This window comes from Hypanus sabinus, chromosome 17, assembly GCF_030144855.1.
Source record: "Hypanus sabinus isolate sHypSab1 chromosome 17, sHypSab1.hap1, whole genome shotgun sequence".
Lineage (NCBI taxonomy): Eukaryota > Metazoa > Chordata > Chondrichthyes > Myliobatiformes > Dasyatidae > Hypanus > Hypanus sabinus.
In genome coordinates this window covers 65,041,769-65,059,999 of record NC_082722.1, presented here as the reverse complement: position 1 = coordinate 65,059,999, position 18,231 = coordinate 65,041,769, and the positions used below count along the sequence as shown (strand labels likewise).

Below are 18,231 nucleotides of genomic sequence, written 5' to 3'. Positions count from 1 at the left end.
TATAGAAATATTTAACCCCATGGCCTTTCTGATCCACAATATGAATCAATAGTTAATAAAGGTGATCTTTGCCATGTCACATTTCAAATCCCAAAGCTTTTTATACCTAATTAAATACTTCCAAAGCAGAGTCACTATTGCAGTGCAGGCAGTCAAACAAGCAACTTGCACTCAGAATGAACGTAATGTGATCATCTACAGATAATCTGTTTTAGTAATCTTGGTTGAGTGATACATTCTGGCAAAGGCACTAGGGAAGTCTTCCCTACTTTTCTTGGGACCTTGCATACCCACCTAAGGTGGCAGACCACTTGAAAGATTGTTCTGAAAGACAACTCGCACAGTATTGCACTGTAGCATCAGCCAAATCTTTCTGACTCTATATCCTGGTGTGGGAGTTAAACCTAGAAGCTTTCTGACTCAAAGTGCGTGCAACCAACTGAGCCGCAGCAAAGTGAAAGGGTAGGGTTTGCGATTGATGTCTCCCAGAGCTGCATTCTGTGGGCAGGTTACAGAGCATTTACTGATATACAGAAATGTGCCTCCTTGATGTTGGGTAAACGAATGGAGATGGGGCACCAGTGTGAGTCACTACACAACCTAACTGAGAGTTCTTGCATTGGGTTTGGTAGAGCCTGAGGCACGTCAGCTTTGGTTCTGTGACCAGAAAAAAAGTTTCTTCTGTCTTCAGCGATAGTCAGCGTTGGCAATGCAGCAGGTCACGGAATAAAACCCGGCTGCTGCTCTTCAGGAGCTTGAGCAGAAAGAGGAGTGCAAGTCTGTCACCAACTCCCCTCCCTTTAGAAATAGCAGCTCACAAAAGACCACTCTGGCCAATCTCGTCAGCTTCTGCTGCACTTCTGCCTCACGCTATCAGTGTCAATTTCTGTCCACCTTCTCTTTCATTGCATAAATGCCACTTGTCTCACCTGCTTCCCCCTCTCCCCCTGCACCTCTGTGGTAACAAGTTCCACAGCCTAACTGCTATCCAGGTAATATATAAGGTAATGGTGCGGAGAAATTTCTTTAGCCAGAGGGTGGTGAACCTGTGGAATTTATTACCACGAGGCCAGGTCGCTGGGTGTATTTAAGACAGAGATTGATAGGTTCTTGATTAGACATGGCATCAAAGGTTTCGGGGAGAAGGCTGGAGGGCTGGGGTTGAGGAGGGGAAAAAGGATCAACCATGATTGAATGGTAGAGCAGATTTGATGGGCCAAAAGGTGTAATTCTATGTCTTATAGTCCTTTCCTGTCCTTTTATTAGTGACTGCATTATATTCATGACCCTACTTTTCGACCTCCTCATAAAAGGGAAAGGTCAGATTCATTGAGTTGCATGGCTCCTTTGGTCTTCGTTCCCAATCAACGCCGTGTGTCCAGTGTGAGAGGAGTATTCTATTGGTGTCAGCTATGCTTAGTTAATCAAAGTTGCAAGTTCAATCTCAACTCTAGAAGCTTGAACACCGAAACGTGACAAACTTCAGAGCAATAAAAATAACGAGCCCCGATGAAGGGTCTCAGCCCAAAATGAGGACTGCTTATTTGCCTCCGTAGATGAAACCTGACCCGTCGAGTTCCTCCAGCATTTTGTGTATGTTGCTGTGGATTTTCAACATCTGCAGAGTCTCTTGTGTTTGTGCTGTACAGTTAGAGTTGCTGGCTTCTGGAGATTAAACTGGTCTCTTACTGTTCTCTCAGGTGGATGTGTAAGATCCCATGGTGCACTTTCAAAGAAGAGTAATGTCAGCTTTGGTCAGTATTTATCCCTGAACCATCAGTTTTGATGCAGACTGGTATCATTGTGGTTATCTTGCTGGATTAACAGCTAGAGGCCTGGAGTATTGATCCACCGACACAAGTCAAAATCCCAGCACAGCAGCTGGGGAATTCAAATTTAAGTTATTAAATAAAGCTGGATTAAAAGAACTGGTGTCATTATTAATGATCATTGGAAAAATACCATCTGGCCATCAGTGTGAATAAATATGGGTGCAGCAGAGAATGATAGCAAAAAGAGTTAATAGGCTGAATGAGGGTTTGAAGGCTTAAACTAACACCGTACTACAACATTCAAATCAATAGCTAAAGGAACAAGAGCAGTATTCATGCACACATTGCCAGGCAGTGTAGTACATTAGTAATTGGTTTAATGCTTGCTATTGCCAAGCTGTTGCTTAATCTAGTAATGGTAATACTTAACAATCTGTGATAACATTATCTTGCTCTTAAGGTCATGTTTTATCTCGCTCTTAAGGGCATGTTTTACTGTGGTAAAATGGGGGTCATGTTACCAGGGCTTCACAGTGCTTCCATGTCTAAATGTTACAGGGAAGCGAGATAAAGCATAGTGTGCACTTTGATTCTTCAGAGCTACTGTTGTTGCCGTGTACCTCGACTTCAGCTGCATTTACATGCTCTGTAATGCTTTAGGCTTACAGAGCGAGTCGATGGTTCAAAACCTCAGTGACCAGCACGATAGACATGAATCCGCGAAGAAGCTGGTGCAGTCGTAACCCCAGTTTGAGATTTACTGCACAGAATGCTGGAGGAACTCAGCTGGCACCTATGGGAAGGAATACAGAATCGGTGTTTCCCATGGGCCCGGCCCCAAACTTCAACTCTTTATTCCGTTCCAAAGAGGCTGCCTGACCTGCTGAGTTCCTCCAGCATTCTGTGCGTGTTACTCCGGATTTCCTGCCAGCTGGTGGTGTAGTGGCATCAGCATCGGTCCCAAGTTCGAATCCGGCTAGCTTCTTACATGCTTTCTATCCGCGCTGGGTTGAGCGTCGAGCTAGCAGCTCGGCCTCGCAAGAAAATAATCCAACGCCAAGGAAGGCGCGGAAAGGAGTAAGAACCACTCTGGGTTTCCAGCATCTGCAGAGTCTCTAGCATTTGATATTTGCTAGCTTGGTACAAACTATTGATCAAAGCTTGTCTGGTCTAACTTATAGTCTTGATTGCCTGAGTGTATTTAAAAAAAAAGATAAAAGGAAAGGGCTTCATGAAGTATTAGGACTTCTGTACGAGTGTAGAACCCAGCTGCATATTGTTATATATTCCAAAATGGTGCCGGGACTGTGGGTGAATGCTCCGGGATAATGGATGCCAGAGGGCATTGTCAGTTTGGAGGCGTGCATGGCTGTTAACACACCAGCCTTCAGCCCCATTTCTTCTAATTTGCTGAACATAAGTGACTGTGCTGATGGATTCGTGGCTGAGCCCTTGGCTTTCACATTTCTGCATTAATCATCTTCCTTTCATTCCGACACCAGATGGCTCTAATTTATCTACTTATTCAGCAGGGGTGTGACCTGCTGTTCCTCTTGCCAGTGCTAATGCTGGCTGATGACAATAAATTTTGACTTGTAATAACATTTGTGACCAAAATTAATTGACCTGTCCTGACTCCTAATTGTGACCTGTTCACCTTTGCAGCTGGGAGAGGCTTCTAATAAGAGTGTCCTGGCCCTTGTGTGCCACTCTTGAGGTCTGTGGAAGGGAATGTGTTTGCAAGTTCAGACAAGAGCAGACAAGGGTATTGCTTGATCTTTAATCGGCTTTGGAGTGGTGGACAAGAGCAGCTTCTGAATCCCCACAGAGACGAGTAATCACCCCTGCTTCTCAAACCTTAATAAGGTCTGTATCCACTTCCTTTCATTGGGGAGCAGTACACTCAGCCTACAGTGAATAAATACAGAATAATCAGTGAGACGTGAGATGTGTACAAGGAGCATTCATCTTCAGCTGACTGCCTATTGCGGCACATATCCCTGTAAATTCACTCCGCAGTGCAGGCTGAGACCTTGAACAATTAAAGGTGTGAAGGGCAGTCTTAAAGCTACTTGTGTTCATATAAATTCAGCAAAAACTTTCCACGACCTTTATCAGCCAACAAAAAAAAACAGTGCTGGGTATTTCCTAGCACTGGTCATTCACAGTGCAGGTGGATGACCAATAGCATGGACATGGGGGTGAATTTTAAGCAACATCTTAAAGGAGGAAATTAAAGAGAAAATTAGTTAGCTTAGAGTCTTGGCAAGAGTAGAACAATTAAAATCCTGGAGATAAGAGAAATGATTTTCATCCTTTTTACAACCACAGCCAGTAAAATATTTTGATAATGTTTATTAATCCATTTTGATGTCCTTAGCAAATTGTGTTAAATCTCAGAAGAGATTTTCTTTTCTGTGTTTAAATGTACTGTAACATGGCCCAGACTTGATGCCTAAATATTGAAGCCACGTAGACACTGTCAAAACCCCTCCGGAGACATTTGTTGTGTTAAGAGGCCTTTTATGATGCCACATACCCCCCCCCCCCAACCCTCACCCACCACTTCCGTCACAACAAATGTGCTCTACTGTCTGGCACCTCTGTCCCAGTCCTTTCGGGGAGAGAACAGTAGATTCCCTCACAAGGAAATCAGAGGAGTACAGATCCATCAGGGTCACAGAAAGCTTTCAACTAATTATAGCCTTGAACATACTGAGACCTGTTCCAAAGCTCATGGAAGTAAATCAGTCACCAAAAATGGCAGAATGTTGATTTCGAATGGACTTTTGAAAGATATTTGGATGGGTATAATTGAAAGACATTTGTGTAAAGTTGGAAGGCACAGGCCTTAGAGTCATAGGGTAACAATTATGGAAACTTACTTCGTCCCTGACCATTTGGCCCAAATCCCTCTAAGACCCTCCTATCCATGTGCTTACCCAAATGTTTTTTAAATGCAGTTACAACATCTGCCTCAACCACCTTCTCTGGCAGCTCACTCCATATGTGCACCACCATTTGCATGAAGACGTTGCCTCTCGGGTCCCGTTAGCTGACTCGATTATTCCTGAAGGCAGCTGGGAGAGCCACTGCCTCGCGATGTCTGCGTTCAGTCCTGACCTCCAGTGCTGTCGGCACGGAGTCTGCACGTTCTTCCTGTGATCTTGTGCGTTTCCTTTGTGTGCTCTAGTTACCTTCTACCTTCCAGAGGCATGCAGATTGTAGGTTAAGTAGCCTCTGTAAACTGTCCCCAGTCCGTAGGTGAGTGGTAGAATCCGAGAGGACTTGATGGGAATGTCAGGAGAGGAAAGAGCGGACCTAATATAATGGACGGTCAGTGGTCAGCACGGACTCAGTTCACCAAGTCACAGTGGTTTAGTGGTTAGTGCAGCATCTTAAGAGTAACAGTGACTGGGGTTCATTTATCACCATTTTCTATAAAGATCTTATACATTCTCCCCACGAACATGTGAGTTTCCGCTGGGTGCTCTGGTTTCCTCCCACAATTGTAAGATGTAAGGGTTAGGATTGATAAACTTGCGGGCTGCTATACTGGTGCTGGAAGTACAATGACATTTGCGGGCTGCCCCCAGTACATCCTCGGACTGTGTTGACACTGACACTAACCCCATTGCTCTTGATTCCATTGAGGTTCATCTTTAGGAACAGCTGGCTTACGTCAGCCTTGCCTTGTTAAGAAAGACCGTAATGTATATGGGGCGTTGGCTTAAGGCAGAACATCACGATATGTTGAAGGATGCTGCCCTCGACTCCAGGGGCAGGACTGTAATCTATGCATCAAGAGGTTGAAGTACCACAGCATTGCATGCTGTGTGTGGTAGGTGGCTGCACACAGAATGTGCTAGAATTAAGCAGGATTGGTTTGGAAAAAGAATAAGCAGCTCCTCTGTGGCAATGAGCATGAGATTAGCTGAGTTACGTTTTTACCTAATCTTCTTGCTAGGCTTCTGAATGTAAAGTTCAATGTAACGTTGCCAGATCTTCAGAGAAAGAGATTTGCATTTCCATAGTATCATTCAAGTCTTAAAGTGCTTTAGTCCAAATGCTTTTTCAGAGTGATCACCACTCTAATGGAGGCAATGAATCAACTAATTTCAGCCTAGCAAGAATATCCCATTGTTTCGAGTGGATTCTACCTCACTTACATGAGTGGGAGACCAGAAAAGAGGAGAAAAAAATCCAACCCCCCCCCCCCCCCACCCACCCCCGCCGTCCCTCCCCTTGGAATTTCTGCACCACTGCTTTGAAGAAAATAGCACCCATGGCAATAAAAATGGCAAACAGGAAAGGAATCAAATTCTAAATTTATTTTAAAACTTGTTTCTGGGTATTTACCAGCAGCATACAGAGTCAAATGCAGCTCCCTTATAAGCTATGCAGTGTGTAGTGGGGTAGCGTAATGGTTAGCACAGCGCTTTACAGCACCAGCGACCTGTGTTCAATTCCAGCTGCTGCCTGTAAGGACATTCTCCTCGTGACTGTGTGGCTTTCCTCCGAGTGCTCTAGTTTCCTCCCAGATGTACTGGTCATTGTAAGTTTTCCTGTGATGAGGAAATCAGGGGGTTGCTGGAAGGTGGATCCGAAAGGGCCAGGACAATGCTGTATCTCGATAAGTAAATAGTGATGAGCTGTGGAGTGAGAGCTTCGGATAGCATGAGCACATCTTTAACTCGGGTCAGGAGAGCTTTCAAAACTTTGAACAGAGCTTGGGTTCTTATAAAAGTCATGGTAAACTCTGCCCTTGTAATTGGGGGTAGCCTTCAGACTGTACTTAAAATAGTTGTAGGGTATCTTTGATGAATATCTGAGGGCTTTGATTTAATGAACATCAATAAAGAGAAATAGGGTTTAGGTAGGACACAGCTGCAGAGGAATGCCAGCCTAGATTTTTGTGCTGAGGCCCCTAGGAAAGAGCCAGGCTGCTTTGGCTGGATACCACAGGCATCGACTGGGCCTGAGGGTAGGAGAGTTCAGCTGGCAAAAACATGGGGTGAGTGGAATGTTTTCTTGCACTGGTTCATTGAATGCAGGAAAAATGGCTGTGAGTGAGAATTGAGTCTGGATAAAGGGTGAGCTGCCTGTTAGGAAAAGCAAACTCACTATCTGGTAGTGTGGCTTTGTGTTCTAAGACATTGGATTCAATCTCCATTCTCAACTGAGATGTGGGTTCAAATCCCACCACTGCTGTCGTGTTTCTTCTCTCAGATTAAAAATGCATTGGGAAATATTTTTTAAAAAGGATGTGCTGGCATTAGAGAAGGTCCCAGTGGTTGTTCATGAGAATGATCCCATGAAGGAAAGGGTTAATGTATGAGGAGCATTTGATGCCTTTGGGCCTGTACTTGTTGGAGATTAGAAGAAAGGGGGGGGGCATTTCATTGAAACATATTGGATACTGAAAGGCCTGGATAGGGTGGATGTGGAAAGGATGTTTCCTTTAGTGGTGGAGTCTAGCACCAGAGGGCACAGCCTCAGAACAGAAGGATGTCCCTTCAGAATAGAGATGAACAGGAATTTCTTTAGCCAGAGATGGTGGTGATTCTGTGGAATTCTTTGAAACAATCAGCTGTGGAAGCTAAGTCATTGGTTATATTTATAACAGAGGTTAAAAGGTTCTTGATTAGTAAGGGTGTCAAAGATTACTGGGAGAAGGCAGGAAAATAGGATTGAGAGGGAAAATAAATCAGTGATGATGGATTGGCAGAGCAGACTCAATGGGCTGAATGGCCTGATGATGCTCCAATGACTTATGGTCTATCCCATCTTCTACTGAATTCCCATCTCCAATTTCTATCCCATCTTCTACTGAATTCCCATCTCCAATTTTTATCCCATCTTATACTGAATTCCCATCTCCAATTTCTATCCCATCTTCTACTGAATTCAATCAATGTAAGGGGCACATGGTTTTTGCTGCCTGAATTTCCTCTAATCCATGGTGTAGGAATAGAAGGGTTCTCCACCAGAGCTCCTCAGCCCAAAACTGTGTACGTTAAATAGGAACAGGGCTGAATCGATGAGTCAGTGATGCTACAGGGGCTGTCTCTTTAAAGCATCACCTCCCTCCCTTTCCGCATTCAAGTGTCAAGACCTCAGCATGCCTCATCATTTTCAGGGACGAAGGGTATAAGTGAGAGCAGGAGGGAAGGTATAAATTATTCTCGAGTTTATAGCCCTCAGGGGCCATAAAAAGAATATTTAGTGCGTACAAACTACATCCCATACAGGATCTGGAACGAGGCTCAAAGTGTTCAGTACAAGAGTGCTTCTAACCAATTGCTCTCCTTATGAAGTGACAGAATTCAGTTTTCAGGAGAAAAATGCTACGTGTCATTGTGCATCCAGTTGGAACCGTTCCAAGTCAATAGCAGCATTTAATCAGATCCCTTTATGACATCCCAGCTTTGCAGCATAAATTTTTGAGACTGAAAATATACTGCAAGAATAATAAGATACAGCAGTGAGTTAAAATATAATGTATGTTATTATAAATAGAGACAGTTCCAGTGAGGTAAAATGACAGTATATCTACAAGTTAATATTCTGTGCACAGATCAATCATGTGGCGGAAGTCACATGTGCATACAGCGCTCACAAATAACATGCATAAACCTGTCCTGATGAAGGGTCTCAGCCCAAAACATGGACTCTTTATTCATTTCCATAGATGCTGCCTGACCTGCTCAGTTGCTCCTGCGTTTTGTGTATCCATGTATGTATGTATAAACATCCCTCCTACCCCTTCTCCTCTCAACTGCCCATCATTTTCCTTTCTCCCATGGTCCACAGTCCTCTCCTATCAGATTCCTTCTTCTTCAGCCCTTTACCCCTTCCACCTATCACCTCCCAGCTTGTCACTTCATACCCCCTCCCCAACTCACCCACTTTCCCCCTCACCTGACTTTTTTTGTTGTTTGCCAGCTTGTACTCCTTCCTCTTCCTGCCCCATCCTTGGACTGCGGGAGAAAACCAGAGTACCCGGAAGGAACATGCGCAGTTCATGGTGAGAACATTCAAGCTCCTTACGGGTGTCTCCGGAAGAGGAGGCTGAGTTCTGCAATGCCCCGAGCTGTGGTAGCGTCATACTGGCTGCTGTGCTACCATGGTTACACTCATCCGGGGTGAATGCAGACAAAACTGGAACCCAGAGAGTTGTGTTGCTGGATGAGATCACAGGGATGAGGAGAACAGGGGCCGCTGCACTAGCTGGCTTCCTACAACTCTATACTAAACTTCAGAAGTATTTAAATACCTGTGGAGGATGCACTGAGGCACTAACTTCTTTTGAGTTCAACTCAGATGTGTGTTATGGTGTGAACTGGTATCATAAGTGAGCACAAGGGTCAAGAAGAATCTCAGAGCAGTGAAACCTTATCCTCGAGCCCTGAGTGACATCATCCTGAACCTAATTCTGGTACCTTTGCATTGTTTGATTTTGGAAGGATGCGTTTGTAAGATCACAAGACCATAGGACATTGGAGTAGAGCTGGTCTATTGAACCCATTGAGTCTGTTCTGCAATCCATCATGACTGATTTATTGTCCCTCTCAGCCCCATTCTCCTGCCTTCTCCCTGTAACCTGTGATGCCCTTACTATTCAAGAACCTATCAACCTCCACTTTTCAAATATACCCAATGACAGGGTCTCCACAGCTGTCTGTGTCAATGAATTCCACAGATTCACCATTTTCCGGCTAAAGAAATTCCTCCTTGCCTCTGTTCTAAAGGAGCGCCCTTCTATTTTGATGCTATGCCCTCTGTTCCTAGACTGCCCCGCTATAGGAAACTTCCTCTCTGTGCCCCTTCAATCCAGGCCTTTCAATATTCCATAGGTTGCAATAAGATTACCTCCCACCCCATTGCTCTAAACTTCAGTGAGTACAGGCCCAGAACCATCAAACGCTCCTCATACATTAAACTTTTCATTCCCGGGATCATTCTCGCAAACCTTCTCTGGACGCTCCCCCAATGCCATCACATCCTTTCTCAGATAAGGGGCCCAAAATTGCTCCCAATACAGTGCGGTCGTACCAGTACATATTTGCGCCAGTATTTTCTGTGTAATTTTAGATTCCCACCTGATGATTTCAGTCCATCAGAAAGCTTGCAGAATCAAGCCTACCAGCAGTATTAGTAGGCAGGAAAAAAAGCAAGCATGACATTGGCTTTATTGATCCACAACATTGAAGTGCCTCGTAATGTCTCAGCCATTGTTTACTGATCGTGTTGAGCACAATAATGCATCTTCCTTGGCCTCAGGGCAAGAAGTCAGATCCACGTTGATATTAAATGAAGATAACGGACCAGGGTATTTGACTTGCCCTCACCCAGAACACTCTTTAAATAAACAGGAGGGAAATTATCAAGCCAGCTTTGGATAATAAAATACCCAAAGCCAAAAAAATATTTAATTCTAGGAGAAACCCAAACAAGTTTGATATATATAAAGCAAATAATTTCTCTAATATTTCCCACTCTCATTTTGGCTTGCTGAATAGAAAAGATTTGCTGCTATTTTTGCTGTTTCACAGGAGGGCACCCTTCATCTTGATTAGATTCAGTGCCTCACACATAACGGATGGATTGATTACATTTAATGAGCTTGCTCCGAACCATCAATACTTGAAAGTCTTCTTTATATCAAAGATAAAGCGTTGATGGCTAGATTGTCACTTTCTACTTTACTGAGCAGGAGATGGCTGCCTCGGCATCAATGTTTGTATAATTGTTCTCATAATTGCACAGCTCTCTCCGGAGGTGAACACAGCCTCTGCTACAGCTCCGTGCCTGACATGTATCTGAACTTTGTGTCAGCACCCTAGCCTCGCTACATTTCAAACTAATGCTGCAATTTACCTTCTCATTGAGGGAAGCAGCTTAATGGGTAATGAGCATTATTTAACTGTGTTGTTAACCATATTCTTTTAAAGTTGAATTCAGCGTAATGAGGGTAGCCACTGAATTTATATGTTATATATTTATTTACTCAGAGCTACAGCACAATACAGGCCCTTCCGTCCCTTTTAGCCATGCCACCCAACAACTTAACTTCAGCCTAATCGCAGGGCAGTGACCAATTAACCTACTAGCCAGTAATGCTTGGACTGTGAGAGCAAACTGGAGCACTTGGAAGAAATACACACGCCTATAGAGAATGCTGGGATTGACTCTGAACTCCAATGCCTCGGGCTAACCGTTATGCTGCCCTGACCCTCTGAGCTGATGCAGGGTTTCGACCCGCATGGTCGACAGTTCCTTCCCTCCCGCGGATGCTGCTCGACTCGCTGAGTTCCTCCAGCAGATTGTCTGTCGCTTCAGATTCCAGCACCTGTAGTGTCTTCTGTCTCCTCTGACCCCTTAGTTGTTAGTTTGCCTGTTCCTGCTGCAAAAATCCTCTGACCTCAGTGGCCCTGAATGTGTTTTCTGGGGATTTACCTCTGAAGGTTTTATTCATCCACACATTGCTGGATTTGTTTTCCCATTTTAATTGCCCTTCAAACTCAGGAAGCAGTTAAGAAACAGCCACACTTGTGGGTCTAGAGTCTGATAGGGATTAGACAAGGTAAGATTTCCATCCTCTGAAGGACATCGGTGATCCAGATGGACTACACACAATGAAGCAGATGCTTCATAATTCATAAGTCGCTTCATAAGCGACTTCAGAGTCGCTTTTTTGTTTCGAAATTGCAGATCTCTTTAAAGTCAAAATCAAGTTGATTGTCAAATGTACAAGTATAGTTGCAATGAAAAACCTGTAGCATCATCACAAGCACACTGCATCAGATGCACAACATTCACAGTTGACACGAATTATGCACACATAGAGAAAAAAACAAGAAAGAACACGATGAGACAACATAAAGACAAAGTCCTTTGTAGTGCAAAGTGGTGATGATATTGTTGTATTCAGGGAGTGGTTAGCTTTGTGCAGGTTGGTTCATGAACTGAATGGTTAAGGGTGAGTAGGTGTTCTTGAACCTAGTGGTGTAAGACTTTAATTATATGAATTTAATTCCCCAGGTGTTATGGTAGGAATTGGCTTTGTGTCTCAGGATCGGTGGTCGAGATCTAAAGTTGCTCAGCTAGTAACATAATCACTATGCTGCCATGTCTTCATAAGGAAAGTATTGCTCGCTATTCGTTCATATTTTCGGGAGTGTAAGTCCAATTTCTTAATATCTCCTCATTGGCCAACCCCACCATTCCAGGAGGTAATCCAATGACCCTGTGTTGCATTCCCTCCATCCTTGCCAAGGTCAGTGGCACACACAGGCACACCATTTTCCAGGTAATATTCTGAGGAGAAGACGTGATCGCAGTTCAACAGGACCTTTGATAGTCACTTGCTCAATACCGATCTGGTTTCAGCTGAGGCTGTATGCTCTGCTCCACAACATGAAGCCTTCATACTCGGGAGGAAGATTGCTACCTATTGACACCTAACCAAGAGGAATTACTTACGGGAAGTCCCATTCAATTAGAAGGTCATGCAACAATGAGTGCAGGGTATTAGCTCAGAGCCGCACGTCATCCAACATAATGACTTCAACCCTTTTATTCTATGCCCTATCCTCCCTAGTTTTATAGAAGATGGTAAAGACCAGTGACAAGTCATAGACAGACATTCCTCGGGGCCAGCAGTGAGAAATTGGTTGTCTATCCGATCCAATAATGACAGTTAGGTTTACCCAGTTCTTCTTAGATGATGTGTAACAGGAAGAAACCTGTAAGGGAGAGTTTTTAAAATGGAAAAGCTGTTGCACTGGGGCAGTTCCACTCTCAATACCTTGAAAGTCAGCGTCCGGTGGTACAAGTGGTCATTCTGACTGGGTTCTTCCTTGGTTGCAGTTGATGACCCTGACTTCTTTTGTGTCCCATTCTCCAAAAAGCATTTCAGAACTGTGTTCTGGGCCGTTGAATTTCACTGTTGATCTCATCTGCCCAGCAAGTTCTTTGCAAGCTAAAACAAGCAGTGAGTATCCAAACACTAAATCACTAGACCTGGGTCACTTGAGCCAAGTCAAGTCTAGTCACTTTTATTGTCATTGTGACCATAACTGCTGGTACAGTACATAGTAAAAATGAGACAACTTTTTTCAGGACCATGGTGTTATATGACACAGTACAAAAACTAGACTGAACTACATAAAAAAACAACACAGAGTAAGCTACACTAGACTACAGACCTGCACAGGACTGCGTAAAGTGCACAAAAACAGTGCAGGCATTACAATAAATAATAAACAGGACAATAGGGCAAGGTGTCAGTCCAGGCTTCGGGTATTGAGGAGTCTGATAGCTTGGGGGAAGAAACTGTTAAATAGTCTGGTCGTGAGAGCCCGAATGTCTCAGAGCCTTTTCCCAGACAGCAGGAGGGAGAAGAAATTGTATGAGGGTGCATGAGGTCCTTCATAATGCTGTTTCCTTTGCAGATGCAGCGTGTAGTGTAAATGGGGAATGCAGTCCAAAAGAAAAGACCCTCATTCATATTATATCAGGATATCTGGTGGTTTTTGCTGAAAGATCGCTGAAGGCTGAACCCTTCATTCTTCTTCTGGGCTTAACCCAACAAGTATATAGTCCTGTCAGTGCATTATGCTCTGAAATAAGACCATAATACATAGGAGCAGAATTGGGCCATTTGGCCCATCAAATCTGCTCTGTCATTCAATCATGGATGTTTCTTTTTTCCCCCTCCTCAAGCCCACTCCCTGGCCTTTTCCCTGTAACCATTGATGCTGTGTCCTATCGAGAACCTATCGAGCTCTGCCTTGAATACGCCCAATGACCTCCACAGCTGCCTGTAGTAACAAATTCCACAAATTCACTATTCTCTGACTTCCTCCCTCACACCCTTCAACATCTTACTAGTTTCTTCTGCAGTGAACACTGATGCAAAATATGTAGTTCATCTGCCATCCCCTTGTGCCCCATCATTATTTCTCTGGCTTCATTTTCTAGCAATCCTATATTAACTCTCATCTCTTTTATTTTTTACATATTTGATAAAGCTTTTATTATCCACTTTGATATTGTTTGCCAGCTTGCTTTCATATTTCACCTTTTCCCTCCTAATGATTCTTTTAGTTGTTCTCTGTAGGATTTTAAAAGCTTCCCAATCCTCCGTCTTCCCGATAATTTTTGCTTTGTTGTATGCTCTCTCTTTTGCTTTTTCATTAATTTTGAATTCTCTTGTCAACCACAGTTGTACTATTTTGCCATTTGAGTATTTGTTTTTGAAATACATCTATCCTGCACCTTCCACATTTTTCCCAGAAACTCATGCAACTGCTGCTCTGCTGTCATCCCTGCCAGCATCTCCTTCCAATTTACTTTGGCCAACTCCTCTCTCATACCACTGTAGTTTCCTTTACCCCACTGAAATACTGCTATGTCAGACTTTACTTTCTCCCTATCAAATTTCAAGTTGAACTCAATCATTAATGATCATTGTCTATTAAGGGATCTTTTACCTTCAGCTCCCTAATCCTATGTCACATCTTTCTAATGAATTGATGCCATTCTTTAGCAGCCACCCCCGCTGCATACTTTCCCATCCCTCCAATACAACGTGTAACCCTGGACATTTAGCTCCCAACTACAGCCACCTTCAGCCACAATTCAGTGATGGCCACAAAGTCATACCTGACAATCTGTAAACTATGGTACTGATACATAGCAAGCTCAGTGGTGGAAATAGAAATTAAATTCCAGGCTGATGATTCCAGTATAAAAGATGATTTCCAATCTCAATTCACACAACAGCTGAAAGAGCTTTCTCAACAAGTGCACGAAACAGCTGTTGCTTTTGGAAGTATGATTTATTTAAAAAGAAGAACTTGCATTTCTAAAGCATCTTTCACAACCTCAAGAAACCAATTCAAAGGCACAATCTGGAAATACTCGGGCAATCAGAACAACGATGAAGGCTCCCTAGCCTTCTTTCTTTTCTCTTTTCTTCTTTCTTCTTTCCACAGATGTAGCTTGACCAGTTGAATATTTCCAGTCTGGTCTGTTTTGTTTTTTGAAGATAGCTGCTGCTGTCATTTAGGAAGATTGTTGTATAAATGTATGGTGGCATAACAGTGGTGAGAACTGGCGTTTGTTAGTGTTGCCAGTTTGGGAGGGCCACCTTCTGACAACTGGGTGCAGGGTGATTGTTGTAGGACAGTGCCCTGCCACCCCGATCATCTCTAAAACCCTGATAGGTATATATCCCATAACCTGTTTATTTCGTCAGGTTCAGTTTTGCTGCAGTCACCTCCTCACCTTGTATTAAAGCTGCTGAAGTACAGGTTCATGTCCACTTGGAGCTTTTTCAAGAAATCATCCCCAATGAACCTGAACTACTGAGAATCACCTGTCAATCACTAATGACAGGCATGAATAGGCCTTCCCCAAAACCTCATATTATCCAATTCAGATCACTGGTGGTGGGAGCTTGCTGTGTGCACACTTTCTATCGTGTTTCTGGCAATAAAGCAGTAGCTGTACTCCATTGATTGGGAGCAGGGGTTCCCAAGCTTTTTTTATGCCATGCACAAATACCATTAAGCAAGGGGTCCATGGTCCCCTGCTTGTGAGGGACTTTGAGACGCGCTGAGGCACTTCTTTGCAGCCGTCCTCCTTCAAAGGTCAAAGTACGGATATGTCACCATATACAATCATGAGATTCATTGTCTTGTGGGCATTCACAGAAATACAGTAGGATCAATGGGAAAAAGACTAACAAACAACCAATGTGCAAAAGGAGACAAACTGTGCAAACAAAAATAAATAAGCATGTAATACTGAGAACTTGTGTTGTAGAGTCCCTGAAAGTGGGTCCATAGTGTGTGGATTTAAAGAGCAGACACGAGGAAATCTGCAGTTGCTGGAAATTCAAGCAACACACACGAAATGCTGGTGGAACGCAGCAGGCCAGGCAGCATCTATAGGAGAAGCACTCTCGACCTTTCGGGCCGAGACCCTTCGTCAGGACCCTTTGTCTTGGCCCGAAACGTCAACAGCGTTTCTCCTATTGATGCTGCCTGGCCTGCTGTGTTCCACCAGCATTTTGTGTGCGTTGTTTCCAATAGTGTGTGGAATCAGTTCGGTGTTGTGGTGAGTGAAGCTATCCATGCCGATTCAGAAGTCTAATGATTGAAGGGCAATAACTGTTCCTGAAGCTGGTGGGGTGGGACCTAAGGTTCCCGATGGCAGCAGGGCGAAGAGAACGTGGCCTCCTCGGCTAACCCATCTAATTCTCCCCTTTTTATTCGAGTTAGTCATGATGGTGTTGATATTTTCGTGCTGTAGCTTTCTCTGTGCTGTTGGTAGTGTCGGTCTTGTTCAAGGCATTGGTGGCTCTGTCAGGTGCACTGTCAGTGCTGTCAGTGAATTATCTGCTATCGAGCTGCTCTGAACGTTTCCCCAGAGAGCAAGTATCTGTTTTGTTTCCTCTGTGGAGTTTTTCGATACACTGCACAATCCATGAACAGTGTCCTGTTTGATAGCCATCTCCATGAATTAATGAAACAGGCTGCCTCCTTACCAACCTCTCCTCGCAGTGCATTCTCCATGGATCAGGGAGCCAGCAGGCATCGTAGATAAGACGTGCCTTGTCCACCAATTGATTTGAACATTTTACCGAGAACCCACGCAAAATAAAAAGCTTCTAATCTCATTTGTGTCCGTACTGAAACAACAGAAATCAATCTGAATTGAACTATGTGTTGGAGCGAGAGCTGATTAGTGTATATATCTGGTAGCGTTAATGCTACCCAGTTCACTTAGTAGGGTCAACGTCATTACCCTCTGTGTGTGCCTCATCAAGCATGCTGTCACACAGAGCTGTATGCCAAAGGTGTGGGCTCTAATACATTCACTCCTTCAAGTCCAGACAACACAGGAAGAAAATGCTTCATTGCTTTGTTTTCTCTCTCCACCCGCCCACCCCTTTCACAAACTCTCACTCTACCCCTTCGTGAGTGCTATAGGCAGTGCTTATATTTCAGTCATTCCTCTTCGAGTTTATTGATTACATTTGTCACTGGGTTAGCTCTGCGCCGCTTGTAAAAGGGAGATATAAATGCGTTCAATCCATCTAGCGACAGTGCAGCGAGGAGGCTTGTAGTGTGGAATACTGCCGCAGTACGTTTTGTGTACTGTTTATACTCATGGTAACAGTGATGGGGCGGCGTGAAGCACGATCCCTCTCGCCCCATCATTTGATAACATATCACCTTCCCTGTGAGGCAAGAAACTTTAATAGAATTAAATTACTCTGTCTTGTTCACTAGGTCCTGAATACAGACACAAGAAAATAAAACAGGAAAAGGCCATTCAGGTCTTTGTGCGTGTTTCACCATTAAATATAACCACAGCTGTTCTTTAATCTCAGCACTACTGCACTTAATCTATAATCCCTTCATTCTTTTATTAGCTAATAATCTATCAATATCTGTCACGAATAAACTTGGTTACTGAGAATCTGTAGCCCAGTTGGACAGGGTTCACTACCCCTGCATAACAAAATTTCTGAACTCAGTCATAACACTCAGGCTGACCTCTTCTTTTGAGAATGTGACTGTTGGATCTTTTAGGAAGCAATGGACTTTAGGACTTCACTCATCCCAACGCTGCACAGATTCCAGAACCTATGGACTCACTTTTAAGGTCTCTGCGACTCGTGTTCTTAATATTTATTACTTTTTTTTTCAGTCCAATCTGTAAAGCCTGTGGTATGGACATAGCCAAGCATGCTCATTTGTCAATTGCTGGGAACGTTAAGACTTTTCTATTGGTGTTTTGTATTGTGGCTTTCTGGAGATTTACATTGATATTGATAGGTAGCCCTGTTATTGTGTAGTGCCTTTGAGATGATACCAGGTGTAGATGTTACTACTGAGACAATATATACCCTGTACATGTTCCATAGTCTTTCAGTTTCCTCCTGACTCAATATATTTCTGGTGTTTTTATTTTATTAATATTATTATGAATTTGATTTTGCATAATTTGTTGCCTTTTGTGCATTGGTTGTTTGTCCATCTTAGGTTTTTCATTGATACTGTTGTTTCTTTGTACTTACTGTGAATGCCTGCAAGAAAATGAATCGCACGTATGGTGACATATATGTAGTTTGATAATAATTTACTTTAAACTTTGAACAGCCTTTTCCCCTCTGCCATCAGACTTTTTGAACAGTCTGTGAACACTAACTCACTTTTAGCACCATTTATTTCTTATTGCAACTTACAGTAACTTTTTGTGTATTGCACTGCACTGTGGCTGCAAAACTAATTCATGACATTTTGTCAGTGATGATAAACCTGATTCTGATCTTGAGCACAGCCGGGGAGGGGGGGGGGGGTGGAAATACCATACTTACTCTGTCAAAAACTAAGAAAATTGTTTATTTCAGTGAGATCGTCTCATTTTTGGCATGTAAGAT

At 43.4% G+C, this 18,231-nt stretch overlaps 1 protein-coding gene across 17 annotated transcripts in view; it reads left to right on the top strand.

Annotated features, from left to right (window-relative positions):
- gse1b (Gse1 coiled-coil protein b) overlaps positions 1-18,231 on the top strand; it is a 709,689-nt gene that overhangs the window by 447,618 nt on the left and 243,840 nt on the right. Inside the window, exon 1 of one of the 17 annotated variants that reach the window (XM_059993224.1) lies at positions 3,456-3,638. The exons of 15 other annotated variants lie outside the window; for them this stretch is intronic. The gene's annotated coding sequence lies outside the window, so the exon portion shown is untranslated. Of the gene's footprint in view, positions 1-3,455; positions 3,639-17,392; positions 17,454-18,231 lie in introns of those variants that run through there. One more of the 17 variants, XM_059993225.1, reaches the window with a different exon arrangement.